This window comes from Manis javanica, chromosome 14, assembly GCF_040802235.1.
Source record: "Manis javanica isolate MJ-LG chromosome 14, MJ_LKY, whole genome shotgun sequence".
Classification (NCBI taxonomy): domain Eukaryota; kingdom Metazoa; phylum Chordata; class Mammalia; order Pholidota; family Manidae; genus Manis; species Manis javanica.
Window position 1 is genome coordinate 6,205,616 of NC_133169.1, and position 15,290 is coordinate 6,220,905.

Below are 15,290 nucleotides of genomic sequence, written 5' to 3' on the forward strand. Positions count from 1 at the left end.
TTCATCCATAATATAAAATTTCTACTCTCCCTTGTATACTTCTGGTCTTTCTCTGGTGTGTAATCAGGAGGCATATATCCCCTTCACATCACTCTCAGTCACATAAAATCTGGATGATAAATATACTGGGGAGAGAAATGTTGGGACAGAAGAATACCTCATGTAAGTACATACACACACTTTGCAAACAGGAAAACCTATTTTATGATAGTTAAGGATAACGTCTGTGATTAACAGGACACAATAATGTATGAATGGCTGACATAGTGGTCTGTCTACTGTAATCTTACACTAAACATAGTAACGTCACTAAGATTATACAGCAAACTATTTCCAAACATAAGTTAGTAATTGCATTAATACTAATTATGAGTCCAAGAACATGTGCAGGAAGGAACAGTTTCACATGAACTTGAACAAAGTAACTGATCAATAAATCCTCAGGATATGTTAATCAATAGTTCTATATAATTTGATGTTTTAATAAAATAACGCTTTTTGAAATTACTGAGAAGAGATCAAGATTGTATCTAAGAAAACACATCAGCTGTTAATCTGAGAGTGTAGCTAAAAATTTCAGAACTAATTTTAGAGTAAATTTAGTTAGGGTAGAAATTGGTGAAGTCTGAAAAAAGATTAAATAACAAACCTTTAAAAGTTATTTTTAAATTTTGAAGAAAATTTAGTTATTTTTATATTCTAAAGAAAAATAATTAAAGGAATAACTATATTGTGATATTAATTCATTAAAAGGAACACCAATCTGCCTGTTGCATAAACATGTTTAAAATGTTTAAATTAAACATATCAAACACAGCATTGTGAAATATAAAAAATGTTCAATTTATTTTCTAGGAAAAACTTTTAAATTAAACCTTTTTGAATAAATTTAAATGACTTCTGAGGTAGGAATGGAAGAGCAAAAAGGAATAAGGAATATTTCTGACTATGATAACTCCCACAGCCTTTGCTTGTATCAATGTTTTCATTTTTCATTTTTCAAATATTTCTTAATTTTCAATTTTCAAACTTAAATTTTCTTATGGAAGTGGAGATCATTCGTTTTACACAAAACTATTACAGAAGGAGCAAGTCTCAAGTAATGTGTAAAGGTAATGTCTGTGTGTGTCTACTTGAAAAGCAAAAAATAAAAATTAGGTATTTTTAATAAACTACAATTGCTTGCCTTAATCAAGCCATTCTGATTTCATTTGTTGCCAATACTGTTATCTTTCTAAAAGTATAAACAAGTTACATTTATAAATAATGTTTTATTCTTCCAACTACACTGTTTGGTCTTTAGACTTCGTATAGTATGATGTAGTAATGAAAATAAAGTTTAAGTGCAAAAGATCATATTCAACTTTCCAGCTTCTTCTTGAAAGTATTAACTCTCTGCCCATGAGGTTCATCGAACTGGCATTTTGCATGCCATCTGTTAATTATTTACAAATATAAGCTGAGTATTTCCCTGTCCACAGTACAGCAACCACACAGTCTGTCAAATTTGTTCAGTTCTGGATTGGCGCCTAATAGAAGTTTTGGAATTAAGCTGTTAAATGCATCGATAATAGTCTCAATAATTCTGTGCTTGTCTCACAGCATAAATGTAGGAAAAAAGCAAAGAAAAATGTTCACCAATATTAACGGAGCAGAGGAGTAAGTTAGTGGTGTGTTGAGTTCACAATACTTTAAACTGTTTAAAATGTATGTAATAATTTTTACCCAGAATGTTTTAAATCTTTGTATTTCTTAGCAAATAAAACTCAGTAAAATTTAAGAGTATTCCTTCTTAAGTATTTAACAAACAATGTAACTTTTAAGTACATAACAGAGTGTTTAGCTTCTTAAATACAGAAATCTGGAAGGGTATAGCATGACATTCATGACCATAGAGAATCGGTTTTGAAAAGCAGGTTTCGGAGTTCTTCACTCTTTGATATACTAGACTTATTTCTCCATAACTCTTGGTTAGAAAAATAAGAAGAGAATTCCTGATGCTGTTAATGGGGTGGGTGAGTTTTCAAATGGGCTTGTACAGTGTGCCGATTTGGCACAGATGTCTGGAATAACTTGCAGCTGTTGCAAGATGAATAGGCTTAATGAAATCACTGGGACTATTTCAGGAGAACTGCCAGGATACTTTAAAACATTTATATTATTGTGATGTGAAAATATGTTTTATTAGAAGCCTAAAATCAGTCTTTGTTTAGTTCTGAATCAGACTTTAAGATGCCTCTCACCCTTGTTACATATTCCTGGGTACCCATATATGGCCAAAGTACCTCACTTACTGTATGTCTTATGAAAAAAGGGAGAAACAGGTTTATTTAGTTTGACTCAGTTTTGGTTTAGTTCAATTTAACTCAGTATACTTTGTGAACTTACTATTATGCAGAACACTGTAAGGGATAAAGAGTGAATAAAAAACCTTTCACTATTCTCAAGAAACTTATCTAGACAGGATATACATACACATAATAATCATACAGAGAAACAGTATTCTGGGAATGCCGGAACTATGGGGATTTAACTGAGAGTTCAAATGCTGCCCTTGAGGAAGAGCCTGGCTTTGTGTGTAGGTACTCACAGGCACCAGGTGTGCCTCAATTTTGCATCTAGATAAAATTTAGGTAAGCGCCTCAATTTTCATAATAAGATGTCAAACTTACCATCAATTTGGTTTCTCAAGCATATGGAGCTGCCCTGAAATAGCAACACAGAATACTAGTACTTGAGGCCCTCACCAAAAGTCTTGACAGGAGATACGGTAATTAGAAGGCATGCTTAAGGGGCCTGCTAGCCATGCGCTGTTAGGCATTCTACGTTCCAAGATCAAGTTGGATTCTGACAAGTCTTGGTTCACAAAGTTTAGCCTCTCTCTGAACGGTTTTTACTGAATCACACATTATTGACCAGATGACAAATAAATTTTACCAAAAATATAAAAGTCCACACTTAGTGGATACCTTGTCCTCATAAAATGCCACTGTGGAAGGTTTTGGCTCAGCTTTAAGGCTCACCCCAAGGACCTTAGAAATCTTAGTTCTAGAGCTGTACTGTCTAATACAAATCTACTGCAGGCCATATATGCAAGCCGCATACGTAACTTTGAACTTTCTAGTACATGTGCACACAAAGTAGAAAGGAAAGGGTGCAATTAATAAAAAAAAAAATCTATTTTAACCTAATATATCCAAATTTTCATCATTCAAAAATGTAACCAATGGAAAAATTACTGAGATATTTTACCTTTTTTCCTTCATGTTAAGTCTTCAAACTCAAGTGTGCATTTTACAGTTACAGCACATCTCAGGACTAGATATCTCTGAAGACTAGTGGCTACTGTATGGAACATAAATGCAGTTCTCGAGGAGAAACTTGGAAAATGGCCCTTTCAGGCTTCCTCCCCACCAGAAAACTACAGCCTCTCTACCTTCCCCCTTTATTCTGCAGGCTGTCAGGAGAAGCAGCCAGCAGGACTCCACTCGGCAGTTCTTTGGTAGTGAAGACTGGGGGGTGGGGGAGCTGGTCAGTAGGGTATTTTACACTCAGACATTCAGAAGCCAAATAAAGTCCTGGTCCATCTCCCAGCGCTCTAACAGCCGTCCTCCAAGACAAATGGCATTGCTGAGGGTGTGGAATTGCTCCTCCTCAGAGATATGGAACTGGAGGAACTGAAATTCCCAGCTTTGGTTTAGTAAGGGTCATTTCTACCACCACAGTTAGGTACATTTAACATAAATTTAGAGATTGTTTTATATTTTTTTCCATAATCCTTCATGAAATAAAAACACCATAGCCCATTCTAGTTTGGGAACATTTCCATTTCTCTTTTATATTTCGCAGAATAAAACAACACACCACTTCTTAGGGATGTGTTAATTTGTGGAGTTCTACTGGTTTGCATATGTCTGGAAGAACTCTCTTAGAACGTAATCTCATTTATTGATGGTCAGGAGGTAGTGAGTGCAAAGAGCGCTAGCCTGAAATAGAAGATGTTTGGCTTCCAGACCCCGCTTTGTCCCACACAAGGGCTGTGTGATGCTGTATTACTCTCTCGGTCTAAATTTCTTCATCTGTAAATTACAGGAGCAAAAGAGCATCTCGCAATCTCAAAAATCTAAATAGGAAACCATACATTTACTCAAGATTTCAAAACGCTTTACACTTTGAAAGCACTATTTGAAGTAATGTTATTATTTCCATGGTAATGCTGTTGAAAAACTTTGTAAAAGTGAGATTAAATAACAAAGCCAAAATGAACGACTGAATTGCGGAAGCTACCTAATTCTGATTTTAAATTCGGTTCCTATTCATCAGCTCCTGCTAGCTTTTCACCAGACAGTAAAAGTAACACTTGACATTCTCTGAAGTGTGAGAGACTTCATGAAATTCAGTTTATAGTGAAACATTTTATATTTGAGTGCCTGGAATCACTAAACTTCGCTGATAACATTCTGCTAATCAACCTTTAGGAACTTGAAAACAGCACAATAAAGAAAACAAAGAAGCATACACAAATATTCAGTCACCTAATCTGAAGCATCTGTTACTATTGATGAAAAGATGAGTCACATCTTCTGCTTCCCATGGGTAATTTCAGTTCCAGGTGGGCAGATACTTACATGTTAAGCAGTACTGTGTTTAATGCAGAGAACAAAGATGGTCCAGCACCTGTTCCTATAACTGACTGACTCCTTTGTTTTTTCAAAAAGATCAGCAATTTCTGAAAAAATGCCTTGATGTTCTGTGCACAATAGCATCTTTCAGAAATGCTAAATGTTGACAGAGGAAGTAGGGTTCCTCCTACTCACGCCAAATCATACAAGCAGGGACAACTCACGTAATCCGTGTAAGACAATGTAATTGCTTTCGCGTACATACTTTACAGAGGTAATTAAAATGCTTTTTGTGTGTGTGTGCCTGGGGTGGAATGATCACTAAATAATAAAACTATTACAGATATAGTGCTAATGCCATTATGAAGCCCCAGTTCAAAGGCAGAGTAAAATTCTAACCTAAACATCCATACATTCTCAGTCATGTAGGCACACGTCCTCCTGGCTACCTGATCTCTATTCTCCACATTCTAGTCAAAATCCCTGCCTCAGACGAATATCATTCTCAGTTGCCTTCTTGTCTTGAAAGAAAGGGGGTTTAATTAACCTTTTGCTATCTGCATCTGGGAATATCAGTCAAATGAAGTTATAATATTGGTAATCCTGGATTTGAATATAAATGCCTATCCTCTACAGTAGTATGCATAAAGTATGTTGCAATGAAGTAAAACATGTATGTATTCTTTAAAAACAATGAAACCCACACATACATTCAGTAATTTTGTTAAACTACCAGGTTATGGGTGATTTCTCCCTGTTTATTTTTCAAATTTCTGAGCACTGAGATAGCTCTTCTGAAATTAATAAACATTTTAAGTTGATCATGGGTTACATTTTGATGGTCGAGGCCATTTGGTAAGAATTCTGTATAAATACGAAAACCTCAAAGACAACTAAAAAAACACTGCCTATAATAATCAAATTAGAATGTATAAGCAATTCAGTAAGTTTTAAAAACTCTAAGCTCTAAAGTTTAAGAACTTTAAAATTAAGCCTCTTCTACATCATTTATATGGTGTAGGAAAGATATTTCACTCAGTTCTAAAAACAAGCTTTACTAATTTCAGAGTTAGCACCAATCAAATTTGTGAAGCTTTTGTGAAATACAGTAAGAATTTAAAACTAAAATTATTTAATTCCAAAGTAAATTTTCAAAACAATTTAAGAATGAACCCTCACAACACACACCTACCTCTCTCAATTCAGCTGTCTTAAAAAGGAACAAAAATGGGGCTTAAAGTACTGCTAATAAGCAAATGACTTGTACTGGATACATTGTTTTGACACCTGTTCCTGTATTACAAAAGCTTTTGCAACCATCTGCAAGAAAGGGGATAATCGCAAGGGACTTAGTCTTTGCAGAAGGGACTTGATAAAAGCATGCCTGCTCCAATTTAGTTTGATAAAGTGTTAGAACAGGGAGATAAATGCAAATACCAAAAATCTTTGATTACAAAGGACCGGCATATTTTCTTAGTAAAAAAAAAAAAAAGGCATACCTGGGTACCAGAGACAATTTATTTCAATCTGGCACAGTGTTTGACAGCTTATGAATAAAAGGAACAAGCAAAAGATGATGATTACATAATGTACAGAACAGGTATTTTTGATCTTAGGTATTTCAGGTATTTCAATATGGTTGAAAAAACATGCAAGTTTGAACTTCTTTACATTAATGCTTGCCAAATGGTAGGAACTGATGGAGAGTTCCTGGCACTTCCCTGAACCAGACAGAACACCTTACAAGGAAAATAAGAAGAACTCTTGAAGGGGAATATCAAATACAAATAGATGTCTTCTATTAGGTCACATCTTTTTTTTTTTTTGGTATCATTAATGTACATTTACATGAGCAACATTATGGTTACTAGACTCTCCCCATCACCAAGTCCCCCCCACCTCATACCACTGTCCATAAGCATAGTAAGATGCTATAGAATCACTACTTGTCTTCTCTGTGTTGTATTGCCTTCCCCGTGCCCACTCCCTACGCTATGTGTGCTAATTGTAATGTTCACTTTTCCCCCTTATCCCTCCCTTCCCACCCATCCTCCCCAGTTCCTTTCCCTTTGGTAACTGTTAGTCCATTCTTGGGTTCTGTGAGTCTGCTGCTGTTTTGTTCCTTCAGTTTTTTCTTTATTCTTATGCTCCACAGATGAGTGAAATCATTTGATACTTGTCTTTCTCCGTTGGCTTATTTCACTGAGCATAATACCCTCTAGCTCCATCCATGTTGTTGCAAACGGTAGGATTTGTTTTCTTCTTCTGGCTGAATAATATTCCATTGTGTATATGCAACACATCTTTAGGCCACGTCTTTTGTTGATATTTTAAGGTCAGATTGGAAAGACGGTCTTTTCAGAAGTTCAACGAAAGAACAAACTTATTTTACCTTGGTATCATTTTTCAGTTTACTTTGAAAATAGAATTTCCACTAAATCAGTTAACAAATCTTTCTAATCTATATAGGTTAGAATGGATAATCACATCCATTTTAGTAAGAGAAGGCCCAAGTATAGATATAACTATAAATTAAAAAACCAAAGGTGACTAAAACAGAGTTTTATGTCTCCATTTTACTCATGGAAAAATAGTTTTTTCACTCCTTTCGGTGAAACAGGTAAATTAAACGAAAAAGCAAAAGATATACCAGGAATCATTAGGTACTACCTGGATGACATCACTTCAGAAGAACATATGGGCATCACTACCACCTTAGAAAAACAAAAACCTACCCACCAGTTCAAACTCAGAATTATTTCTAAAAAAAAAAAAATCATGCAAAGGCAACATTCGTTTTACATCTTAAACAATTGTTGCTGTTAAGTAGGAAATGTTTTTATGGCGGCTTTTAGTCAAGTCAGTGCACTAAGGCTCATGCTGGTTTTCACCCTTGGCAACCAAAACACATTGTTGAAGAGAAACTCCTAAAAGTCTCATTTAGAAGTGATCTCACTCATTAAATGGGAAAAAGGGGGAGTAGCAGCAGACGGGGGCAGGGGTGGGGGCGGCAGTTAAGATCAATTAAGAGATAATCATGTTTTGACCCTATCTTTAGCAAGATCAGGAGGTAATTTCATTTGTAGCAAGGAATATACCCTTACAAAGAAATGATAAAAAGGGGGGGAAAGGTGACAATTAAGTTACATACTAGACTGATTCTTGGGTGAAACATGGTCACCCAGTTTCAGATACGTAGAAAAGAAATTTTAATGGGAAATAGAATTTTCATTTCTCACAAAAAAATACATTTATTCTCTCATAATCATCCCACAAAAAGCTCATCTTGGGAAATAATTTATTGCATGAAGGTACTCTATAAAATACATTATAAGATTAAGGCCTTACATATGCAGTCTCAAAAATATTTTGAAAGCTAAGGGACAGTTAACTGGACATGGAAATAAGATAAAGCCATCAACTGTCCACAGGAATCATCAAATTCGTATATGTAAAAAAGGCATAAAAAATAACTCACACTCATGCTTTTCCAAATGTACAATCTGTAATTTCCACAGGTGGTGTTTTTGTGATGAAGATCCTCAAATTGTTAATACTAAAAAGAATGTTTTGAATAAATATGCTTCAGCTAGCTAAAATATCCTTATCACCAGAAGACAGAATTCTGAACAGAAACCATTATGAAGGATAGATTACATCACATCACAAGAAATACTATGCGTGAGGTGACTCAAAGTGCAGTAATTTACTATACCTGCAAATGAGACCTGAAAATGCTAGACTTGAAAAATACCAGTATATAGGTCACTGTTAAAGACAAAAGTGGTTTTAACCTCTTCCTGGCAGCAAAACCAGGCACAAGGAAACCTGTCCATATTTTAGAGTCTTTACATTTAAAAAATGACCCACATAATATGAGACGAAAATTCTCATGAGAGCTTGTAAGAAATACCTTAAGAGACAAAAGGGGAAGGAGGAAAAAAAAGTAAATGCGATACAAAGCATAAGGACTCAGCAGGGACTTAGGAGATAAATGGATACACAGAAGAAAATCTAAACTGTGTCTAAAAAGGAAAATGGAAGCTGAGGTAGGAGGTTGTGCAAGGAAACCATTTTCACAGATACCTCTTCATTCTGAGGGAGATACGGATGTCTGGTTCTTTAGAAAATTAAGATTACTCTCTATATGCTCATTTTTCTTACACCTGATATCAGAGTTGAAAAATATCAAGGGTATGAGTCCAAGTGAGGAAGGAAATCCTATACATATGACAATTACAGTTCAAATTAAGCACACTTAGGCCATCATAAAATGATAAAACCAAGTTTTATTTTAATCTGCCAAAATGAGATTTAAAGATTAGACTTGGGTTTTCTTTGGTAACCTCCCCTCAACCCTGGAACCATTCAATGTCACCAATGCCATAAAAAAGAAACCTTGGCCAACATTTATCTACAAAGTTGCTTTTAAAAATGGCAGTCCTTTCTCCTTGACCCATCTTACAAACGTCTACCAGATGGTTCCTCTCCATTCTCTCCCCAAAAGAATAAAAAATTACACCAAGAGTCAGTATGAGGGTCAGCTGTATGATATTGTCACTAAGCAGGAATGCACATTTTCAGCTGTTTCGTCACCTGTAATTAATAACCAGCCTCTTAGCTGCCTAAACAGCTCAGCCACCTGCTGAAGGGAAGTAGGATGGAGAAAGGTCCTCAGTATAGGTTTTCAGTGTTGGTGCTCCGAGGGGTCTTGATCTTCTCGATGTTTTTGAGGATTACATCGTGCAAGGTGGCATACTGGTTCCGTACATGCAGAAGTGTCTGGCGCACACTCAGGTACTCGTTTTCATCGACCTCGGCTACAGTGCGGCGATAATCCTCCACCTGGGGGTATTTCACCATCTTGGATACCAATTTGGCCCGGGTGTTGTAGTAGGTGGAGAAGCGGCGTAGGTAGGAGGCTGCCGAGCTCTCCACGGTCCACAGCTGGTCCACGGCGTCTTCCTGAACAGACACTCCGAAGTTGTTGCCATCCTCCACCTTTGGGATGAGCAGCTGCACCCACATCCGCACCGTGCTGCACTTCTCTCTGAGCAGCTCAATCTCAGGTTTTACCCGTTCAATCAGCTCCACCAGATGCTGGTTGCTCCGCAGAAGCGGTCCCTTGCCGCCTGGCAGCGCTGGTACCTTGCCCGAGGGCTGGGAGTGCACGGGCGGCGGATCCTGGTCGGACCCATCCCCCGCAGTGTCCGGGGCAGCTAGCACCGAGCGGATTCTGGGCAGGTCTTGCAGGAGGAGCTCCTGGACCTGACTATCCAGCTCCGACAGCTTTTGCGGGAAGAAGACGGACACCAGTTCCTCGGCCTCCCGGGCAATGCGGGCCCGAAACGAATCCACTTTCCCCTGTATGTCCTGCTCCAGCTTCAGTGGGGAAGCCATGACCTCCGGAGGCGTGGGGAGCGGGGCCGAACGAACCGGGGTCTCTCCCTCCTGGGCCGGCTGGACTCGTGACTCTGCCGCGGCCAACTCCCAACAGACCACAACACGCCACGCGGGAAGGGGTGTCCCGACACCCCGCGCGGGGCAGAGGGCGCCGCACCAGGCCACACCCTGGCCAGGCACCCAGCTTCCAGGGGTCCAACGGAGGCTGTGTGCGCGGAGCTTCTGGGGCCGGCTGCTGCGGTGTCCAGGACCCCGTGTCAGGGGCACCCTGCGTCCCAGAGCAGCCCCTGCCCACCTACTGGTGCGTAGGGCGGGAAGCCGGAGCGCCAAGGGCAGTTCCAAAGAGCATCGTTACACTGCAGCGCCCTAAGACCAGGAGAGGACAAGTCGGTGTATTTTACACAGGCCCTCAAGGCAATCCTGAGATCCCGAGTACACATCAGTTTGGAAAGGCACCTCACGAAATGGGGCCCTCCGGAGCAAGGCTCACTTCTGGGGCGGGCGCTGTCAATCACACCTTCACTGGTAACTTGAGTCTGCTTATATTATGACACTGATTAAGGTAGCCATTACATGAAATTAGTCTCTTTACTTGTCTAATGACAGAATTTAAAATCCTTTGGGGGCTCTTCAGCTGTGCTTTTTTCCGGAGTAATGTAAGAATTTTATTTATTCATCATTTCCTGTCCTTGTTAATGAGACCAGCAGTTGATAGGAAAATAACAGCTCCTAATTTTTTCTCCCTACATTGACAATCAATCATCGGCAGTTTTTTAAAAAAATTATTTAATGCACTTGCGTGCCTTGATTTGACCTGTGAAGTTAGCACCGAGGGCTAACAGGTGGGGAGGGCAGGGACAGCTATTAGAGTGCCCTCCTGTTTAGGTCAGTTTCTCCTTTGTCCCGTGCCCAGCAGGGCTCATCATGTACTGCTGCCAATGACTGGCACACCACTCTTCTTTTTAGGAATACCAACAGATCTGTGGCTTGATTTATTCTTTAAATATCATCCAACCCTGAAAGTATGCCCTGTGAAGAAGGGATTCTGTGGTTCTATGTGTGAGTTCCATTTACAGAACTATTCAAGCAACTACTGGACATAAATGTAACCTTGAGATATGGCCTGGAATTTAATCCTTCAAAATACTTTTTTCCTCCCCACAGATTTCTCTGATATTTAGGAGAAATATAATCAGTGGGTCTAAATCTAGAAAGATTTTTGTGGGTGGTAATATTTATCCCCTTATATTTATAAAATTTTTCATCTCCAGGTTGCAATGGATCTTATCTAAACCAAGTGGCTTCATTTACACCTTATGAATGTCCCCTACTGAGCATCACAAAATGTTTAGTTTTACAATGTACTTACTGAGAACCCTGCCAGAGTCAATTTCTAGGGTTGATAAAGATATCACTTCCCTTCCCTTCATTCTTCCTCTTAGACTGCTGCAAGGAAGGGTATGGAAATAAACTGTGGAGGCAGGGGCGGCAGGGTCCCTTTGTCAGGGGTCACTGCCAATTCAACATCTCCAGAATGAGTGACGAAGTCTAAGGCACACATGCCCTTGAATGAAGAGGAGAGGCAAGGGAGCATTATGGGTAAGACTATGAACTTAGCTTGCCATATTCAAATCCTGGTTTTGCTACTTACGAGCCATGTGATCCTAAGTTATTTCACCTCTCTCTACTTCATTTTCTCCATTTGTAAAATGAACGTTATAATAACAGTTACATCATGAGAGTCGTTTTGAGTATTTAGTTAATACATGTAAAGAGTCTAGCACAGTGCCTTGAACATGGTAAATGCTCAATAAAGGAGAGTTTCTACATCAACTTCCCCAAATTTCCCTTCACCCTTTGAAATGGAGAAGTGTGGATTTTTTTTATAGACAAACCAAGATACAATTTTCTTATCTAATAACATGTTATTTAGCAATGATGACTAATTATAATACAGAACTGAATGTAAGTAATTTTTAAAAACTGGTTTAAATTTCTGAGCTCGTCACCACTGAGAGGCCACATCACAGAGGACCCAGGTGAAGTAAGCACAATGTTTACTGGCTCCTTTGGCTGAAAGATGCATTTCTGAGCTGCACCCCCTCAATAGCCATGTCTTCATCAAGTTATTTTATCTTACAAATGTCATAATTGAGATAGTTTAGAAACAATCATTTCTACTCTCAAGGGTCCTTAAGATAATTGATTTTAACAAAAACCTGCTGACCTCTGGGTTCTAGATTCTTCACTTTTTAAGATGCTTTGGCCAGTGATTCTCCACCAAACACATTAATGGCTTCCTTATTTACAAAATCCCTGCTCTGGATGCACAAGGAATCCTCTAGCTCTGCATTTTTCAAATCAGAGTCCATCAGTTCCCTATAATGATTTATGTGTATTCATTTTGATAAAATATTTGATACAAGCATATTCTGAGTCATAACAGCCATGTGATTTTAGGACAGTATTTTTTTTATGATTATGACACCAAACACCACTACTTTAATTGTTTAGAAAGAGAGAATATTAGATATGATTATCCTCTTTCCCCTTTTCCCAAAGAACTGTTAATCAGATAGAACAAAGGTTTTCTTAGTGGTTCAGAGAAAACCTGGAGGGAAGAATTAAGTTACCACAGATCGTGCAATATATGGAAATGTTTAATTAAAAACCGAAAGGACCTGCACCAGAAGTGCAGCACCTTCACTCATCAGAAGTGACTATTTCACAAAAATATGCTGTTACGTAAATTCATGATTGGTTTGAATTTTATTTATATTACATTTATACAGTTGTTTTGTATAACAAACAACTATAAAACTATAAGATATTTCAAGAGCTTAGTTTAATGTTTATATGTACTTAATAAACGTTAAGTCAAGGCTAGAAGAGAATTTCTTCCTTTAAAAGAAAACTACCTCCTTTACAATTAAAACACTCTTCTCATGCCTGGTCAGGTAGTTAACAGAGTTATCATCCTGAAACAAAATGCACGTCTGATCATATTTGTATCTTCTACAGGCGAGAAGCACGGCCCGTAAGTTCCTTCATGACCTGTATCCTGCCAGCTTTCATTTCCCAGAACCTACTGTACATTCCAGCAACAGTTGTCACACGAACTGTACTTTTGCAAATTCACCTTTTTCTGTGTGAAATGCCACGTTGCCTCCTCTTCCTCCCACTCTCTACCTTTCTCATTCATCTTAAAATCAAATCAAGAATTGCTTTCTCAAAAACCCTTCCGTGACAGCCCCGCTCCGTGCCCGGCACAAGTTAGATGTGGTGTGATCGTATCTACCTCATAAAGCTGTTGAAAGGATTGGATAACACACAACACGGCTAGGGGAGCAGATCCTTCATAAACAGTAGCTTTATTTGTAGTCTCAGAGTATTCTGCGTATCTCTCTTTTATATAAAACTACTCCTATCATAGTTTTGTAATTGGATTTACAAGTCACAATTCTCCACTAAAAGAAATTCCTTGAGGACAAGGATTTTAGCTTGCTCATTCTTCCATAGTGTATGAGAGCATAGTACCTGGTAACAGTGTTAAGTGAACATATACTGAATGAATGAACAAATTAATGAAGCAGAAGAGGACAAATTTATCAGACAGGACCTGAGAGCAGAAGAGATGGGACTCTTAAGCAGCTTGTTTTTCTCTTTTTCCCCTGAAAAAATCCATTTTGGAGACCTAGCAGCAGTCATCTGCACTGAACTCTCCAGGGAGTTACACAAGAAAGGCAGGAAGTGTGCTGCTCTTTTCCCCCATCACCGGCATGCAGTTTCACATTCGGCTTTGGACCATGGCAAAATGCCAGAATTGCACCAGTCATAGCGTTGCTTAGTTCTAAAAAACAGCCCTCACTGAGATACCTGGAGTTGGTCTGTAGAAGAGTAGTTAGTTATGCAGTAATACATGTTTGTGCAAAAGGAACTTACTGGGGAGCACTAGAGAGGTACACACAAGGAATAGGGGTGACGCTGGCTCTGACTCATGCTCTCACTATTTATAGCTTCTTATTAGTACAGGATTTGTTTTATTTGGCAAAAATACAAAATTTCAACTGACTAAAAGGGAAAGATGTTAGAAAATGCCTAAGCACAGAACTTCTACAGCTAAATAATAATCCGTAACTTAGTGCTGGATCAACTGGCTCCCCAGGGGCTGGTGCAAGCTGAAACCACTCCAGAATTACAAATTTCATGAGCTGCAGACTTTACTACTAAAAGCAAAGTAGTGGTTAACTAAAGACTTTATTTTTCCATCTACACTTTCATTTATGAATGCTAAATTCATCAATTGAGGCTAAATTTTTAGATAACTATACAAAATAAATACGATGAATTTCTAATTTCTGTAAATACTTTTCAGAAGGAACAAAGATTCAAAAGCAAATTTAAAAACAAGTCAAAGATTTTATATGCTCAACCTGAAAAAATGTATTTCTCAAAGTTCATTTAAAATTACTGTTCCTACCTTAGCATTAATCACAAACTGACATTCTATTACATACTTATTTGTATATTTGTTTTAGTATCTGTCTAGAATGTAAAGGTGAGTGTTTTATTTGTTCTTGTTGATTCTTTGCAGAGAGAACAGCCTCAAACATAATGGCTACTACATAAATATTGTTGGACAAATGACAGTAAAATTCATTACATCTCTTGATTAAATGATAATTCTTCGAGGATGGCTGCATTTGGAAGAGATTTTTTTAATTATAAAAGTAAGGCAATTATTCACATAGTCACAGCTTAGCAGGAATAGCTTTTTTGGACAGTAAAATCAATTCTTAAAAGGCCTGGAGAAAAACCTTTTATTATGCTCTGAAAATTATCTCATATTTATGTTTTCTCTTAAAGAGCAACTAAAGAGGCACTACTAGTTAAAAAAATTTTTTGGATTTTGCTATTTATCATTACCATTCACCTTCTTAAAATATAAGTGCTTCAAAATGAAATTAAGATTCATATTTTAGTAGATGGAAATATGTCTTCCTAGCTTTAAAATTTAAACTTAGGTCACTTACTGTTAAGATCCAAAAAAATGCAAATGAAAACAACTGGGTCTGTACTTATTTTGATTCTAATTTCTATTCTGCTGAAGGACACACTATATTCTCCATAATCTAAGATGAACACAAAATTGGTAAAATAAGCCCAGAAAGGTAGAAGTTTTCAAATAATCAGCAATCATACATGCACAAAAACTGACCACTTCTTTGTCTATGGTAGCGTTCTACAAATACTTAGAATTTTACT

At 37.8% G+C, this 15,290-nt stretch overlaps 1 protein-coding gene and 1 pseudogene across 5 annotated transcripts in view; both read right to left on the bottom strand.

Moving 5' to 3' along the window:
* Positions 1–15,290, bottom strand: part of ATF6 (activating transcription factor 6) — a 184,029-nt gene that overhangs the window by 67,951 nt on the left and 100,788 nt on the right. The gene's annotated exons all lie outside the window — the stretch shown is intronic.
* On the bottom strand, positions 6,660–12,811 carry LOC118969705 (proteasome activator complex subunit 3 pseudogene; annotated as a pseudogene).